Here is a 19,885-nt window from a genome sequence, read left to right on the forward strand (position 1 = left end):
AATAACACTTCCAAGATCAATAATGGTCTTCTACCTTGCTCCAGATGCTCACAATCGAATTAGGGTTTCACTCAAAGGGCTGGGGTGAACAATGACGGCCATAAGGCCCCTTATATATGTCCCAAACCTAGAAAGTTAGGGTTTCGCTAAACAGCGCGGACTCGCCGAGTCCATATCCGGACTCGCCGAGTCCAGTCGCGAACCCGCGACCAGATCCGCGATCCTACTCGGCGAGTCTGAGCTCCAACTCGCCGAGTCCCCTCTTAAAACACCCAAAATCATAAATATAACACTACCTGGAATTTCGGGCTGTTACAAAAACTTTCGAAATAAAAACTATAAATTGAATAAACCACAAGGACCATTTATGTAATTTGTCTTAATTAATCTATACTAATAAAACTAATTAATATAATTCATAAATGGAATTCATTAATATATTAATAGAAATAAGAATTCACAAATGGAAGGTATCAGAGCCTAGTGGCTCACGGAGAGATTGAAGAAGACCCCGTGGTAGGACAAGAGGCAGTCTCTGACCATGAGGGTGAGGAGTATACAGATATGTACTATGCATTTGACGAGACTAATGGTGACAAGGAGGACGATAAGGACGTGGTGGAGGTTCTGGACGAGCCCCTACCGCAGGAGTGCAGCAAGACCTCCCTATACCATCGAGGGACTCCGCTAGTGAAACTCGATCTTCGGAAGAGGAAATTGCCGCTCTTCAACAGCAGTTGCTGACAATGGAGACGCGAGCTGTGCAAGCGGAATGGGAAAGAGATGAGGTCATTAGAGAAATGACCGAGATGGCTACTTTAGTAGCGCGGCATTTTGGGATATGATATCACTGTTAGATGTATCCCATCACGATTAGGATTCCCCCTCACTTACTAGTATTGTCATGTTTCCTTTGTATGTATGCTACTTTATGTACTATCGACCTTATGTTTAAGTGATCACACTACTCATAGGGTCGTCATGCTGCCGGATTTTATATTTCTCCATCTACCGTATGTCTTCTGGCAAATTTTCATGTATCAAAACAATTAGTATTAATGAATATGCTTTATGTTTTTATCTGCTATGTGTTTTAATTTCTTGTTTTATGTTAATGCATGGAATTACTTAAATACACACTCGATACGCCGATTCTATGGAATTCTAAACTCGCAAAACAATATGCACTCAACATGTTTTCATTCTGTGACAGAAAGATGCCTCAAAGACCCAACCATGGAAACAACACTACACCAACCACACCTGAAATAAACTCAGTTGCATTCCAGGAAGCAGTGTCCGCTGCGGTCACTGCAGCACTTGCGCAGATTCGCAACGGAAACAATGGAGAAGGCAACAGACAAGGAGTCGGGAGCACGAATCAAGGAACAAACCACGGACCCACACGAACTTGCACCTACAAGGATTTCACCAACGCCAAACCTCGAACCTTTAATGGAACAGGAGGCGTAATAGCCCTGAAATGATAGATTGAGAAAGTAGAATCAGTTTTTGAAATCTGTGGGTGTCCAGATGGGTGCAAGGTCAAGTTCGCAGCCTGCACATTTATTGATCAAGCTCTCTCCGGGTGGAATGGCCACATAGAGGCCATGACACTCCCAGTGGTGAGCGCAATGCCTTGGGAAGAGATTAAAGAAATGATATTGGCAGAATACTGTTCCAGAGGTGAAATTCAGAAGATGGAACAAGAGTTATGGAACCTCATGGTTCAAAACTCCGATATCGACGCATACATATCCAGGTTTAGTGAACTATCCCTCTTGTGTCCCGGAATGATCACCTCAAAAGGGAAAAAGATTGAGAGGTTTATCTGGGGATTGACTGCACCTATCAAAGGAAATTTCATTGCGGCAAAACCTGAGACATTTGTGTTGGATTAGTGTCTAAGCCTGTAACTACATTTGGTAAGTACTTGACCCGGTTATGCATGGTCTTTTTGGGTTGCCTTCATCATAGAAACTTGACAGGGTAATTTATGGAGAGAGAGAGAGAGAGAGAGAAGATATTAAGGTTTATTAATATATTATAAGAATAATATATTAAAGGAGAAATCATATTATTTGATTAATATTAATCATAGATTAATTAGGAATTAATTTGGTGACTAAAAGAGATTAATTGAATAAAGGGGACTTAAACTGTCAAATGTGTGATAATTGTATTTTTGGGCTGGGATACCTAATGGATAAAGGGATGAACGAAATAATGATGGGAGCCCATCATATTTTCGTCCATGGCCTTATTCCAGAAGGTTCCATAGGCTGCTTAATGCTTAAGCAATCCTTTAGGGTTTTGACTAAAACCCTAGCTGCCCAGAGTATAAATAGAACCCCTAGGTTACAGAAATCGGCCACTTCTTCTCTAAGAATCCTAGAGTCGATTTTGTGTGCCTCCTCCCTCTCTCAAATACTACCCTCTTGCTAGTTTGTGTTTTTAAGCCATTAGAGGACTTACACTTGTGACTCTAAGCTCAAGGAAAAAGAAAGATCAAGAGTTATTCAAGAGGTAATCATCTAGATCTCATCAGTTACATTGATTTTGTAATGTGTATGCTAGATCTAGGGTTTCAAATCTTGGATTAATTGCGTGTACAATAGAGAAACCTAGATCCAAGTATTTAGGGTTTGCATGTACACATAAAAATGTTCTTGTGGCTCAAATCCATCAGTGGTATCAGAGTCATGTCTGGTTTCAATTGTATTTGATGCTATATGTTTTGATCTTGCTTGAAAAATCATTTTTTGTGCAATCTGCTTGACTGACTTGGCGAGTCCCATTGTGGACTTGACGAGTAGGATGAACTCGATGAGTCCATAAGGGGACTCAACAAGTCGGAGCGTTAGACAGAGGATATTTCGGGATTTATTGCTGTTTTGATGAAGGATAATTGCTAAAATCGTTTTCTTATAATAAAATCCGAATTTTATTGTTTCTAAGTGATTATCCTTACCAAAACAAAAGATAATTTATAATTATTTGAATAATAATTTCCTTATATGATAAAACTTGATTATTTAAATGAATTTGGTAAATTATCTTGTAAATAATCTTAATTAGGTCAAATTTAGATAATCATTAAATTAATTGTTTAATTTAAAATTATTTTCTATTTGATCCTTTGTGTTTTGAAAAGTTCAAAACATGTCCTCAAATTTTGAAATTTAAATTTTGTGATTAAAATGTTTAATTTGAACTATTTAAATTTCAAACCCTAGAATTTTACAAGTTTAAAATTTGACCTTATACTTTATAATATCATAAGATTAATATGTATATATGTATAACCTAAAATGCTAGTCTTACCGTTAGTAGGCCTCATTCACGAAGCCAATCTCTAAGGGGGGTATAAGGTTATGGCCTATTAAATGGCCATTTAATGGGTGTCCACTCTCACCCGCCGCTTCCTTGATTGGTGGAGGGTCGTTAGCTGAACGGGTAGGATAGGGCAACCCTTTCTCATTAATAAGTATAATAAATTATAAAAGTAACTAAATGTTTTTACAAAAAATTCCCAATCTTAGTTACTTTAGGAAAAGTAAATTGATGCAATTTCATGAAATTACACTTTATACCCTTTATAAGACGTTAGTGGAGCGTGTGTGGTTAACCGACACACTAATTGGGTCTAAGCAAAGGTGGCAAAGGGTGACTCATTGTTTGTCATAGTTCGGTGGAGCGTGTGTGGTTAACCGACACATCGAATAGGTGACTGTAACAATGAGGGCACCATGTATATTTGCATGGTTATTCACACCTGCTTTGTGATCCTTGACATCCTAGTCACAAACTTGAGGCGCATATCGAGATTTAAACATGCCATTGAAAGGTTCAATGAATCTCAAAAGGATCTAGGAGTTTTCAATACATTTAAAACTTAATCTTGTTTTCGTTTTTCATGGTGGATAATTAGTGAATCGTCATTCACTTACCTTCAAGTTATTTGCATGTTAGATTACGACATCCCTCTTTTAATATGTAAATAATGTTGTTGGATCCTAGCCCTAATTTCTCATTTGGGTGTTTAATTAGGGATTCATTTCTAATAAAACCTTGTTATTTTCCTTTTCAGATGTCGAACATGAACAACAACAACGCTTCTGGCTCAAGTTCCTCCGGCTCATTCTCACTCATGAACTTGTGTGGGAGGGTGATATTCGACGGAAACAATTTCAACGATTGGATCTGTGACATAAGAATGGTCACCCGTTATGAAGACAAAGAGTATGTCCTAGATAAGGAGCTGAAGGAGATCGACATGAACATTGCTACTCCCGAAGAGATCGCCGCCTTTGAGACCCACGAGCGTGATGCCACGAAAGTCCATTGCATCATGCTAGCGAAAATGACTTCCAAACTCCAAAAGTCCTATGAGGACATGTATCTATATGAGATGCATCAAGACTTGCTGGACCGGTACTACAAAAGTGTGAGGCAAGAGAGGTATGAGATCATCACCTCGATGATCACTACCCAAATGGGTAGTGGATAGTCCCTTACCACTCACCTACAAAAGATGCAGAGATATGTTGATCATCTTCTAAAGTTGAATGTTAAATTTGATGAAGAGTTGGCGATTGACATCATCCTTCACTCCCTGCCTCCCTGCTACAACCAGTTCCGCATGACCTACCATATGAATAAGGAAGAGGTCACCTTGAGCAAGCTTCAACGCTTTCTTAGGACTGCTGAGAGCAATCTCAAGGATAAGTCAGTTTCATCAACTCCCGCTCCAACCGCTTCCCCTGTTTGGCTATTGGGCAAGGGAAGGGTAAGAAGAGGAAGGCTCCCTCAAAGAGCCACCACAAGGGTAAATCCCAAGATGGTACCTCTTCTAGTGGAACCAAAGTTGGTTATGCTAAACACAACTCTAACCCAAAGTAGGCAGAGTGCCACTACTGCGACAAAATAGGGCATTGGAAGAGAGGCTGCCCAGAATATCTGCAGGCCATCAAGGATGGAAAGATCAAGCCGTCCTACGCAGGTATTTCAACAGTTAAATCTAATGATTCATCACATTCCATTTCTTAGGTACTTGATACAAGATGTGGTTTTCACATTTGTTCTGATTTGCAAGGCCTAAGAAGTGATAGGGATGTGGAGCATGGGAAGATAAATTTTATCCTGGGGAAAAGAAGATCGTCGCCTGTCACCAAGATCGGAATTTACTATTTAATGCTCAGTGGTGGATTAGGATTAGATTTAGACAATTGCTTCTATTCGCCAGACATGGCAAGAAACATCATTTCATTTCATGGTTTATATAGACAAGGTTTTAGATATTCATTTGATAATGAAAAAGGTTCTATTAATGCTTATCTTAATGGTGTATTTTTATTTTGAAGCATTGCCTTGTAATGGAATATATGAAACTGTGATGGTTGTAGATAACTTAGGAAATGATGTGTTGTGTGTTGATTCATCCAATGGTTTGGATAAAGCATGCTTGTGGCATTGTCGTCTTGGACATGTCAACAAGAAACACATAGCCCAACTCCAAAAGGATGGAGTGTTGGAGTCATTCAACCTTAGGGACGATGACGTGTGCGAGTCTTGTTTACTTGGAAAGATGACCAAGTCACCCTTCACTGTCACTTGTGAAAGGGGTGAGGGTCTATTGGATCTCATACACATCGATGTGTGTGGGCCCTTTAGATCAACCACAAGGGATGCAATCCACTTCTACATGACTTTTACTAATGATTATAGTAGATATAGGTATATCTACTTAATCAAGCACAAGTGAAAAACCTTTGAAAAGTTCAAAGAGTTTAAACAAGAAGTGGAGAATCAGTTAGGCAGGAAAGTCAAGATGCTTCGATCCGATCGAGGAGGAGAGTACCTAAGTATTGAATTCCACGACTATCTTAAGGAATGTAGAATCGTTTTGCAATTGACGCCACCTAGGACACCGCAGTTGAACGGTGTGGCTGAGAGACGTAATCGAACCTTGTTAGACATGATTCGTTCCATGATGAGTCGTGCTTCACTACCTATCTCATTTTGGGGGTATGCCTTAGAGACTGCCGCCTATATCCTTAACTTAGTCCCTACAAAGAAGGTTGCCAAAAAACCTCACGAGATGTGGATAAGGAAGGCTCCCTCGTTGGCACATATCAAGGTTTGGGGTTGCGAGGCTTTCATAAGACGAGATACTCACGAGATATCTCTTCAATAGACTGAGTGACAATGTTGTCTTCGTTGCGAGGAGAGGAGTTTTCCGAGACCGAGAACTCATAAGCCAATGGGACAGTTGGAGGCAAATCGATCTTTAAGAGATTCAAGAGTCGAGCGATGAAGGAACCTCTATCATTGGTGATCAACCCAAGGAGAAAACTGCGGTTGAACCGATTGGCGAGTCCTTACCTCTTAGACATTCTGAAAGAGTTAGAATTCAACCCCAGTTATATGGTTTTCATATTACTACAGAAGGGGACACGTATATTAGTGATAGTACACTAATAAATTTGGACGAACCTAACAACTATAAGGAAGCCATGGCAGGCCCGGAGTCTGCAAAATGGAAAGAGGCGATGGACAACGAGACTCAGTCCATGTACGACAACCATGTTTGGAATTTGGTTGACCATGTGCCCGGACGTAAGACGGTCGGGTGCAAGTGGATCTTCAAGAAGAAGACCAACATGGATGGGAATGTGCACACATACAAGGCGCGATTGGTCGCAAAGGGTTTCACTCAAACTCCCAGAGTTGATTATGATGAAACCTTCTCACCGGTTGCTAAGATAAAATCTATTAGGGTGATGCTGGCCATTGATGCATTTCATGATTATGAAATATGGCAGATGGATGTCAAAACCGCTTTCCTTAATAGGAAGTTGGCTGAGGATGTTTACATGGCTCAGCCAGAGGGTTTTGTCAATCCGAAGCATCCCAATAGAGTGTGCAAGCTTGAGAAGTCCATTTATGGACTGAAACAAGCGTATTGCAGATGGAATCTTTGTTTCAATGAGAAAGTCAAAGAGTTTGGTTTTCTACGAAGTGAGGATGAATCATGTGTGTATGTCAAAGCCAGTGGGAGTATAGTTAGCTTCCTCGTATTGTATGTCGATGACATACTACTCATAGGAAACGACATCCCGACATTGCAGGAGGTTAAGTCCTAGCTCGGGAAATGCTTCGCAATGAAGAATCTCGGAGAGGCTTCCTATATTTTGGGAATAAGGATAGTGAAAGACAGAAGTAAGAGATTCATAGGACTTAGTCAGAATACTTACTAGGACAAGGTACTAAAACGTTTTAATATGGAGAATTCTATGAAGGGGGAGTTACCGATCCAAAGTCATGTGAAGTTGAGTAAGACTCAATGCCCGAGTACCAAAGTCGAGATAGCAGAAATGAGCTGAGTACCATATGCTTCCGCAGTTGGCTCGATTATGTATGCTATGACTTGTACTTGCCCTGATGTGGCCTTCGCTTTGAGCATGGTCAGCAGATATCAAGGGAATCCTGGCAAAGCGCATTGGACTGTAGTCAAGAACATTCTTAAGTACCTTCAGAGGACCAATGAATGGTTTCTAGTCCTCGGTGGGAGTGATGACTTAAAGGTGCGAGGCTACAGTGACGCCAATTTTCAGACCAACAGGGACAACTACCGTTCACAGTCGGGTTGGGTCTTTACCCTTAATGGAGGAGCAGTGACTTGGAAAAGTTCCAAGCAAGAGACCATGGTTGATTCAACGTGCGAATCATAGTACATTGCAGCGAGCGAAGCGTCAAAGGAGGCAATATGGTTGAAGAACTTCATTGGAGACCTTGGATTTGTGCCAACCATAAAGGAGTCCATGAAATTTTATGTGATAATGAAGGAGCGGTTTCCTTGACCAAGGAACCAAGGGACCATGACAGATCTCGGCATATCAATAGAAAATATCACTTTATTCGACATCGAGTGGAAGAAGGACTCCTCGTAGTTAAGAGGGTATCGTCAGAGGATAACCCATCAGATCCACTTATGAAGGGACTGAGCAAGGTTAAGCACTTGCAGCACGCTAGGAGCATCGGGCTGAAGGACGATATTAGTTTAGATTAGATAGTTTAGAAACGTGTAATAGATAAACTGTAATTAACATTTGATGATTAAATAAAAGAGTATTATTTATTAGTATTGTTACTGTCTTATGTTAATTGTTTACCTATTGTTTCATTTTGCATGTTTTAACTTCCTGAATAATAAGAATTATTCGAACCGTCCACAGTCGTTCATATGTTGGAAGTAGTTATGAATGAAGACTATCATGAATTGGTGTGTAGATTGACTAAAGTGTATTAGATATAGAAAAATTTTGCTACAACGTTCATGAGTGCTTATGAGTTTAATTTGAGCATTGGAATAAACCCACACTTGCTGGAATCACTTCATGGAATTTATCTCGAGTGATCGCAAGACGATAATATCATATGGTATTAAAAGCTAGATATATGGTTTATTGTTTGGTAATTGGTTATGCATTGATAATGCAAAAACACATCAGTAACTTGATGTTATAAAACGCATTGTTGTGTATGATTTGGTTAGTGAATAATAAATGCATATAAGTCAAAGTTTATCTGTTCCTTTTATCCTAAGAGGGTAAAAGCGATATCAGGGCCCCTCGATGATTTGGTTTGACTTATGTGTCGGGATTGTGCTTACATTTGTAGTTACTAGACTTATCTAAGTGGGAGACTGTTGGATTGGTGTCTAAGCTCGTAACTATATTTGGTAAGTACTTGACCCGGTTGTGTATTTGGCTTGCCTTCACCATAAGATATTAAGGTTTATTAATATATTATAAGAATAATATATTAAAGGAGAAATCATATTATTTGATTAATATTAGTCATAGATTAATTAGGAATTAGTTTGGTGACTAAAAGAGATTAATTGAATAAAGGGAACTTAAACTGTCAAATGTGTGATAATTGTATTTTTGGGCTGGGAAACCTAATAGATAAAGGGACGAATGAAATTATGATGGGAGCCCATCATATTTTTGTCCATGGCCTTATTCCAGAAGGTTCCATGGGCTGCTTAATGCTTAAGCTATCCATTAGGGTTTTGACTAAAACCCTCGCTGCTCAGAGTATAAATAGAACCCCTAGGTTACAGAAATCGGCCACTTCTTCTCTAAGAATCATAGAGCCGATTTTGTGTGCCTCCTCCCTCTCTCAAATACTACCATATTGCTAGTTTGTGTTTTTAAGCCATTAGAGGACTTACACTTGTGACTCTAAGCTCAAGGAAGAAGAAAGATCAAGAGTTATTCAAGAGGTAATCATCTAGATCTCATCAGTTACATTGATTTTGTAATATGTATGCTAGATCTAGGGTTTCAAATATTGAATTAATTGCATGTACAATAGAGAAACCTAGATCCACGTATTTAGGGTTTGCATGTACACATAGGAATGTTCTTGTGGCTCAAATCCATCAGTTTGATAGCGCCAAGAGACTGGCTAAGAAATTGTATGATCATGGCAACAAAAAGGGTGCCAAAATAGTAGAAGTGGAGGTTAAGAAAGAAGGTGAGATCAAGAAAGGGAAAAACAACAAGCGAAAGGGAAAACAAAACTCCGATTCATCAAAGAAACAACAAACTATGACTGTCCATGCTGCAACTCAAGCTACCACCACACCACATGCTCCAGCCTCATCCACTCCAAATGCCCCAAAGAAGTACTCATGAAATCTCCCCAAATGTAACAAATGAAACTTCCACCATCATGGGGAATGCAGAGAGATGATTTGCACAAGGTGCAACCAGAAAGGCCATACAACAAAGTATTGTAGGGCTCAGCTTCAACAAAACCAGGTGCCAAACAATAATAACAACAACATCAACAACAACAAAAACAACAAAAACAACAACAACAACAACAACAACAACAACAACCACAATAACAACAACACCAATCTTGGGGCCAGTCATACCTGTTACGGATGTGGGAGAACCAGGCATTTTAGGCGTAATTGCCCCAACGCAAACAATCAAGGGGCAGGAGCAGCAGGGAGAGTGCTGACAATGGGTCAGGGTGAAGCAGTGCAGGACCCAGCCATTGTCACCGGTACGTTCCTACTTAACAACTCGTACGCATGCATCTTATTTGATAGTGGGGCGGAGCGAATTTTCATTAGTAATAAATTCAAATACTTGCTAAATCAACAACCCCAGAAGCTCAACGAAGCCTTCACGGTGGAAATGGCTAATGGAAAAACTAAAACAACCAAAGACATCTATATAGGATGCACATTAACACTAAACAACCACCCTTTCCAAATTGATTTGATGCCTGTAAATATTAGGAGTTTTGATGTGATATTTAGCATGGATTGGTCAAGCCCCCATCATGCCGATATTATGTGTCATGAGAAGGTCGTTCGCCTTTATCTTCCTAATCATGAAACCCTAATAATCTAAGGAGATAAACCCGACACAAACCTTCGCCTTATCTCGTGTATCAAGGCACAAAAGAGTCTACATAAGAAGAACTACACATTCCTTGCTCATGTGGTGGATAAAACCAAAGAGGAAGTGAACATTCAAAACATTCCAGTGGCATGTGACTTCCCCGAGGTGTTTCCAGAAGATCTTCTGGGAATACTCCCAGAAAGGCAAGTTGAATTCCAAATCGACATAGTGCCTGGAGCCACTTCGATCTCCAAATCACCTTATAGGTTGGCTCCTGCCGAAATGAAAGAATTATCAAGCCAACTGAGTGAACTCTTGGATAAAGGATTCATAAGACCAAGCTTCTCTCCATGGGGAGCTTCAGTTCTTTTCATTAAAAAGAAAGACAGATCCTTCAGGATGTGCATTGACTATAGGGAACTGAATAAGCTCACCATCAAAAACTGGTATCCACTTCCCCGAATCAATGATCTATTTAACCATCTTCAAGGGGCTAGTTACTTTTCAAAGATAGATCTGAGGTCCGCTTATCATCAACTCAAAGTCCGAGGTGAGGACATTCCTAAGACTGCTTTCTGATGCTGTTACGGTCATTACGAATTCATCGTGATGCCCTTCGGTCTAACAAATGCCCTTGCTGCGTTTATGGACCTCATGAATCGAGTCTGCCGCCCATTCCTTGAAAATTTCCTGATCGTTTTCATCGATGATATTCTCGTATACTCTCGAAGAAAGGAAGAGCATAGCTAACACCTCTAACAGATCTTAGAGACCTTACGGGCTGAAAAGTTGTATGCGAAACTCTCCAAGTGTGATTTTTGCCTCCACAGTGTGAATTTCTTGGGACATGTTGCCAGCAAGGAAGGAATCCATGTAGATCCCTCCAAGGTCAAGGCCATTGAAGGCTGGGCAATTCCGACAACACCAATAGAAATTCGCCAATTCTTGGGTCTTGCAGGCGATTACCGAAGGTTCATTCATAACTTCTCCAAGATAGCCAAACCTCTCACCTTATTAACACAAAAGGCGTACCTTTCAACTGGACTGAGAAGCAAGAGATTGCCTTCCAAACCTTGAAGCAAGCCCTCTGTAGTGCACTAGTGCTATCCTTACTGGAGGGAACCGAAGACTTCGTAATTTACTGTGATGCTTCGAATCAAGGTTTAGGTTGTGTTCTGATGCAACGCGGGAAGGTAAATGCATATGCGTCTAGGCAACTAAAAACTCATGAAGTGAATTACACCACCCATGATCTCGAGCTGGGAGCGGTGGTCTTCGCCTTGAAGATTTGGAGGCACTACCTCTATGGTACCAAGTGCACCATTTTCCACATCATAAAAGCCTCCAACACATTTAAAATCAAAAGGAACTAAACATGAGGCAGCGAAGATGGGTTGAGCTGCTAAACGATTACAAGTGTGAGATCAAGTACCATCCAGGCAAGGCTAACGTGGTAGCCGATGCCCTGAGCCGAAAGGAGTATTCAATCCATCGTGTGAAGACTCTATCAATCACCATCCAGTCTCATCTAGCCTCAAAGATCAAGGAAGCCCAATTGGATGCATTGAAACCGGAGAATGTCGCTAGTGAATCATTGTGGGGAATGGATAAGGGATTTGAAGTTAAAGAGGACGGAACTCACTACTTCATGAACAGGATCTGGGTTCCTAAGATTGGGGGTTCAGAGAAGTAGTCATGCACAAAGCCCACAAGACGTGATATTCTATTCAACCGGGGTCTGATAAGATGTATCTGGATATCAAGCAACATTATTAGTGGCCTAATATGAAGGCTGAGATAGCCACTTTCGTGGGCAAGTGTCTTACTTGCACCAAAGTGAAAGTGGGATACCAAAAGCCCTCGGGATTATTGCAACAATCAGTGATACCCGAGTGGAAATGGGAAAGGATTACTATGGACTTCGTGCCCAAATTGCCAAAGACAGCAGACGGATTGAATGCTATCTTGGTAATCGTCGATAGGCTAACAAAATCCGCTCATTTCCTACCAATAAAAGAATCCTACAAGATGGAAAAGCTGACCCGAATCTACATCAAGGAGATCGTGAGACTCCATGAAGTGCCAGTATCTATTATCATGGATCGGGATAGTAGATTCACTTTGAGATTTTGGCAATCTATTCAAAAGGCAATGGGAACATAGCTAGATATGAGCACTACCTACCACCCACAAATGGATGGTCAGAGCGAGCGTACCATCCATACACTCGAATATTTGCTCCGAGCTTGCCTGATTGACTTTGGCAAGTCATGGGATGCCCACTTGCCTCTGATCGAATTCTCCTATAACAACAGTTATCACATGAGAATCAAGGTTGCTCCTTTCGAGGCTCTCTATGGTCGTAAATGCAGATCGCCTCTATGTTGGGCCGAGGTGGGTGACACCCAACTAGCAAAAGGGCAATCGCCAGCCAGTGCTCTTACAGGACCGGAAATCATCCATGGAACGACCGAAAAGATAATCCAAATCAAAGCTCGACTCCAAGCATCATGAGACCGACAGAAGAGCTATGCTGACAAACGACGAAAGCCATTAGAATTTCAAGTCGGGGATCGCGTATTATTAAAGGTCTCTCATTGGAAAGGAATGATCCGCTTTAGGAAATGAGGAAAACTGAACCCGCGATATATTGCACCGTTCGAGATTCTTGCCCGGATTGGTCCAGTGGATTACAAGCTGCAGCTACCTGCCGAGCTCAGCAACCTACACCCCGTGTTTCACGTCTCGAATTTGAAAAAGTGCCTATCAGATGAAACCCTTGTCATTCCTCTAGAAGAGATCAAGATCAACGAGAATCTACTATTCGGCGAAGAACTAGTCGAGGTATTGGATAAGGAAGTAAAGCGTACAAAACAAAGTCGCATTCCGATTGTGAAGGCTCGATGGAACGCCAGGCGTGGACCGGATTCACATGGGAACGCGAAGATCAAATGAAGCAAAAGTACCCTCACTTATTCTCTCCTTCATAATCCTAGTTTTCAAAAGAATTTCGAGACAAAATTCCCTCTAACAGGGGGATGATGTCACAACTAGCATTTTAGCTAGAAAAATTCTATTCTCATGTAATCATTCAGCTATTGTAAAGCATGTACTCTAACTAAATATCAATCAATGCCCATTTAAATACATCTCATGTTCAAAAAAGAGTTTAAAACTCTAAATATTCCGGTTCAAGTCTATTATGGTCTAGGACATTCTTATTGGGCCTAATGGACCAATAAGTATCCAATTTGACTATTTTGGGCCTAGAAACCCTAAATTGGCTCTAAATGGACCCACATTCATAAAAATCAACATTTTGGGACATGATGGGCCTAAAATGGATTATTTTACCCCTAATGGGCCAATTTGGGCCACAACAAATTCCAATAGTCCTAATGGACCCTAAACCACTTTAATTAAACTTCATTGTCCGTGAACACACCTAAAGGCCTAATGGGCCGAAAGCCTCTTCCTATGGGCCTCATAAACTCGAAGCAAATCAAAAAGAGGCCAAAGACCCTCCATTCTTTCCCTTTCTCGGCCCACTAGATGTGTATATTCATATACAAGTAAAAAAAAAAGGGGGAAAATAAGAGAATTACCATAAATTGACACATCATAATTGCATGGTGATTCTCCAAGCTAATTACACATTAAGCAAATACAAAGCTCATACTCGTAAGCATACATCACATCTACTCTCCCCTCTCTTCTTACCCTCTCGGCCGAGAGTTAGCAACACACACTCACACACACACTTTCAAATTCTCACCAAACACTTCCAAGATCATCATCCTTCTTCCACCAAGGATCTTGAAATTTTGCTTGTGTTTCAAGGATCTTCATAAAGTGTTTTCAACCTTTGGTAAGTTGTTATCAAACATAAACATCTTCTTGCATTTTAACATTAAGAACTCCTTCTTACATAGCCTTACTCCATGATCATGCTCTTAGAAACTTCCTAAGTTCGAAAATCAATCAAGAAGGCTTGCTAAAGGCCAAGATCTCTCAATTTCTTCTTCAAAACCGAGAACAAGCAAAGGTGAGTTCATACCCCCTTTTTTTTCGGTTTTTACATGTTTTTGGGGGAGAATACAAGTATTTATGTGTAGATCTATACATTTATGCATGCTATGTGTGATTTTCTTGACTTTTTGTTGTGTTTGTGTGCTAAACTCGATGGATCTATAAAACTCTAACAAAAACAAGTGAGATTCTTAAACAAAAACACCCTAGACATCATACTACAAAGTTAAAAGTATCATAATTGGCTAAGTTGTGAAAAACAAAACAAAATATTGTGTAAGAATCAGTTTTGGAAAATAAACAAAAGTTTAGGGTCAAGAGTGACCCCACAGTTTTTTTGGGCCTTAATATGGGCCTCATAGTTTATTAGGCCCAAAATTGCAAAAATTAAATCTTTGGGGATTGAAATGTTATTTAAACAAAACTTGAGCAAAAATTGAGAATAAACGAGATTAGGGGCTGAAAATGACACTTATCTCAAAAGTTGGGCCAAAAATGTTAATTTTGCAAAAATGGTTCGGAAATGTCATTTTACGCAAATAACGGGCTGAAAATGTAATTTTATGCAAAAATGGGTCAAAAATGTCAAAATATGTATTTTTGGGCAAAATCCATAAATTACTAAACATTTGGGGCGAAAATGCTAATTTTTATAAATTGATGGACTAAAATGTTATTTTTAATTAAAATGGGCCAAAAATGACATTTTATGTAAAAATAAGCCTCTAAATGTTAATTTAGTTCTTAAGGGACCTAAAGGGTAACTTTATTAAACACAAGTTCAATTACAAAATTTTGACATATCACGCTAGAAATAACACTATAACAATACACTAGATTTTTATAATGGTATGAATAAATTTTTCCGACTAAATGAACCATACTATAATAAACAAACGAAATACAATAAGGGTGCGAATATTGGGCCTACTGTTTCCTATACATGCTTATTGGGCCTTCGTGATCCATTTGCATGATTAAGGGGCCCAATATATTCATTTCATGTTAATTGGGCCTTAGTGACCCAATTACATGCTTAGTGGGCCTAAATTATCCTTTACATGTTTATTGGGCCTTAGTGGCCCATTTACATGATAATTGGGCCTAAACTATTCATTGTATGCTTAATGGGCCTTAAGTGTCCTCCAACATGCCTAACAAGCCTTGAAACAATTTACACGTCTAATGGGCCACAAGTGTATCTTTTGCATGTTTTGTTGGGCTTTATCATTTTACATCCATATATCAACTAGTGTTTGTAAATTAACGTTATACGTATTCATATGGAAATATTTGGGATCTAGTGGGACATGTCGGTTGACATCACTGAGTGTATGGTCGTAGCCTGTAGTTATAATCAGAGTCTCTTGGAGGGAGAGCGAGAGTTTGTGTATAGATCTATACGGGGTGACCCCCCACGCCTTAGCTGTTCGCTACAGCTAGACTAGGCCAGTCTAGGGCGACAAAACCTTGATCAAATACCCCCGTTTGGAAAAATGTCAAGACAGGCAATGTAGTCATTATCATGCATGGTTATACGGCTCACATAGAGATCCAATACCATCTTAACATTTCGGAGATTAAACCCTTCGATCGTGTCGATACAAAACAACTTATACGATGATGCAAGAACTATAACACTTTTATAAATCAGAAAATATCGGATTTTCTAGGGGAAACACTATTAATCATTACATTTTTCTCATAACAGATCTAATACAAGGAATTTGGATTCTTCATTTACACATGATTTTACAATGAAAATCACACATACATTTATACTTAATCATTACATCTTTTACAGAGAATTTTACAGAAAATATCGGATTTTCTGGGTTACGCGCCCGATACAAAGCTTTTCAATCAAACATGCTTATGAACTCACCAACATTATATATGTTGACCATTTTCAAAATAACTTGTATTATCAGGTAATCGATAAGCTGAAGAACCATCAAGAGTATTTTGGGATTTCTTTTATGCAAATGTCAATTAGCGTACAATTTATGTTTTCGAATTATGTAATGTAAAACAATGTACTTGATGCGAACAACGTCAGTTGTAATATGTAATATTGCTGACGATTGTGATATGTTTCTTGTATATTCATTGTGATGATATTTCAATTTATAGTCACACGAGGCCCTGTACGTTTCCGCCGTCTGGTTCGGGGGTGTGATAGAAGGTTTACTGTATACATTAATTCACATTAATTATTATGAGGTGACATTTAATAGGTGGAAGTTGAATAAAAATAAAAAATAAAATACAAAAATGATAAGTGGAAAGAAAATAATTTTAAAATTCTAAGAAAATGACATATGTTAAGTTCAATAAGAAGTTGACATTTGGCAAAATTATCTTTATTTATTAGGGTAGATTATTAAGAAAAGAAAATTAGAATAAGAATATCAATTTAAATTTATGTTTAACCCAAAACAAATATACTTTTACTTTTAACTACAAAAATAACGTATTATTTAACCCCAACCAATAATGAATTTTTTGAAATATATAAATTACATGTGCCCTTAGCAATAATCTCGTTGATCTGTCAGTGGGCGGTGTCGAGGCACAACATCCTCACATGGTTTAGGCAGCACCCCTAAAGGTCTATAATTTTTCAGAGTTGGATTATAATGGAACACTCGACATCAGAGGGTATAAAGCTTAGTTGTAGAATCATAGATTGAGATTTAGTATACTAAAATACTCGACACCGGATGGTATAAAGTTTAATTTTTTAGTAATATGAAATACCCGACACCAAAGGATATAGAGGTTGGTTGGAGAATCAAACATTAAGATTTTCAGTACACTGAAATACCTAACACAGGAGGGTATAAAGCTTAAAGTTACAGTATTCACCTGACACCGGAAGGTATAAAGTTTGACATTTCAGTAAACAAAAATATCCCACATTGGAGGGTATAATAGCTTAACATTTTAGTATATTGAAATACCCAACACCGGAGGGTCTAAAGGTTGGTTATAGATAAGAGATTAATATTTTAATATACTGAAATACCAGACACCAGAAGGCATAAAGATTGACATTTCAGTATACTGAAATACCAGACATCGGTGGTTATAAAGCTTTATATTTTATTATACTGAAATAACTGACAACCAAAGTTAAAGGTTGGTTATAGAATAAGAGATTGAGATTTCAATATATTGAAATGCCTGACACCAAAGGGTATCAAGCTTGACATTTTAGTATACTAAAATACCTAACACCGAAGGGTATAAAGCTTGACATTTTAGTATACTAGAAAACCCGAAATCGAAGGGTAGTAAGCTTGCCATTTTAGTATAAAATATCTAATACTAGAGGGTATAAAGGTTGGTTGCAAAATCAGAGCTTGAGATTTCACTATACTAGAATACCTTGCACCATAGAGTATCAAACTTGACATTTCAGTACACTGAAAAGGGTATAATGGTTGACACTTCAGTATACTAAAATAACCGACACTAGGGATGTACAACTTTAGATTTCAGTATTTTGAAATACTCGACGCTAAAGGATATACAACTTGATATTTCAATATACAAAAATACTCGACACTAAATAGTATAAAGGTTGATTGTAGAATCAAAGATATTTCTATATATTGAAATACCTGACACTAGAAGGTAGAAATCTTGACATTTCAATATACTGAAATACCGACTACCAATGGTATAAAGCTTGTCATTTCAGTATATTGAAATACTTGATACTGTAGAGTATAAAAGTTGGTAGCAAAAATGGAGATTGAGACTTCAGTATAATAAAATACTTGACACTGGAGAGTAGAAAGCTTGACATTTCAATATACTGAAATACCTAACACCAGAGGGTATAAAGCTTGACATTTCAGTACACTGAAATACCCGACACCGGATGGTATAAAGCTTGGATTCAAAATCACGAATTAAGATTTCAATATATTGAAATACCCGTCACTGGAAGGTATATAGCTTGACATTTCAGTATATTAAAATATCTAACACCAAAGGGTGTAATCAACCCTTTTGTCCTTGGATAATCACAAACAAGGAAAGGAATAGGATGATGTTCATCATAGCCCATAGACACACAAAAATACCTAACATTGGAGGATATTACATTGTTTAAAATAATCTGAAAAAAAAAGCTGATTTTTCTTTTGAATACTAAGTTTAAACATATTTTCTAATGTTTTTGCTAGGGGTGTGCACCAAACCGCACACAACACATTACACCGCACTGCATAATGCAGTTTTTGATGTTCACGGTGCGTTTTGTGGTTTGTAATTTTTGTAAACCGCACTATGCAGTACGGTTTATGGTTTATAGTTACAAATACGGTTCAAACCGCACCGCATTGTTTATATATATATATATATATATATATATATATATATATATATATATATATATATATATATATATATTAAAAGTCAACAATTCGCACCAAATTACATATATTTATATATTTTTAATTGCATTGCATAATTTGTTAAGTGCTGTAATGTATTTGATAAACTCTAGGACAAAAACTATTCTGCAATGTAATCCATACTACATATATATTGAAAATATTTAATAAAGGCTATTAAATATTTAATAAATAATTACATGTATATCTCTAATTGCAATGGTATCAAACCCCACCTAAACCGTCTGCACCGCATAACGCGGTTTAAAGCATTCACGATGCGGTTTGCGGTTTCCAAAAATCTCAAACCGTACATACGGTGCGATTTGCGGTTTTAACTCTAAGCCGCACCGCGCATACCCTTAATTCTTGTTATAACTAAATGACTCACACGGGTTTTTAATTTTTGAAAATGCATGAAACATCATAAGTAACCTTATTTCTCTATATTAGAGAGATTATTTTATTTGTTCACTTATGATTTTTTTTGAGTTGTTAATAGTTTGTGTGTTTATGACATTTATGTTTTTTTTTTTGCTTCCGACAAACGAATGGAATAGGATGATGTTCATCATAGCCCATAGATAAAGCATTCAATCGTGGTGGCAGAGAATGAGAGGAGAGAAGGTAGAGACATTGTTTCATGGAAAAATTAACAAACATGTATTTTGTTAACATTTATATGTTAATGTATACGTTATAGTTGTGGTTTAGATGAATTATGGTTATAATATTATTTTTAATAACGTTTTTTCATTTGTTTGGTTTAGTGAACTTTTTGACGGACCCACAGGATGAAAGATCCACATTTAGACTGACTGACATTTTGGTGTTTAGATGGATAGGAGGGAAACATGCATGTATGGATCTTATCGGGTTTCTCCTCTCGCCGGTTTGAGGAGCGTGAGTTTCACAGACATGCCGTTTTGAAAGCCGTTGCGTACAAAGTGGCAAAACACGAGAATGCATGTATAAATAATCAGCATGTGTTTGTCCCTTTTGCATTTGATACATTTGGTT

This window comes from Lactuca serriola, chromosome 8, assembly GCF_051521515.1.
Source record: "Lactuca serriola cultivar US96UC23 chromosome 8, Lser_US96UC23_V15, whole genome shotgun sequence".
Taxonomy (NCBI): domain Eukaryota; kingdom Viridiplantae; phylum Streptophyta; class Magnoliopsida; order Asterales; family Asteraceae; genus Lactuca; species Lactuca serriola.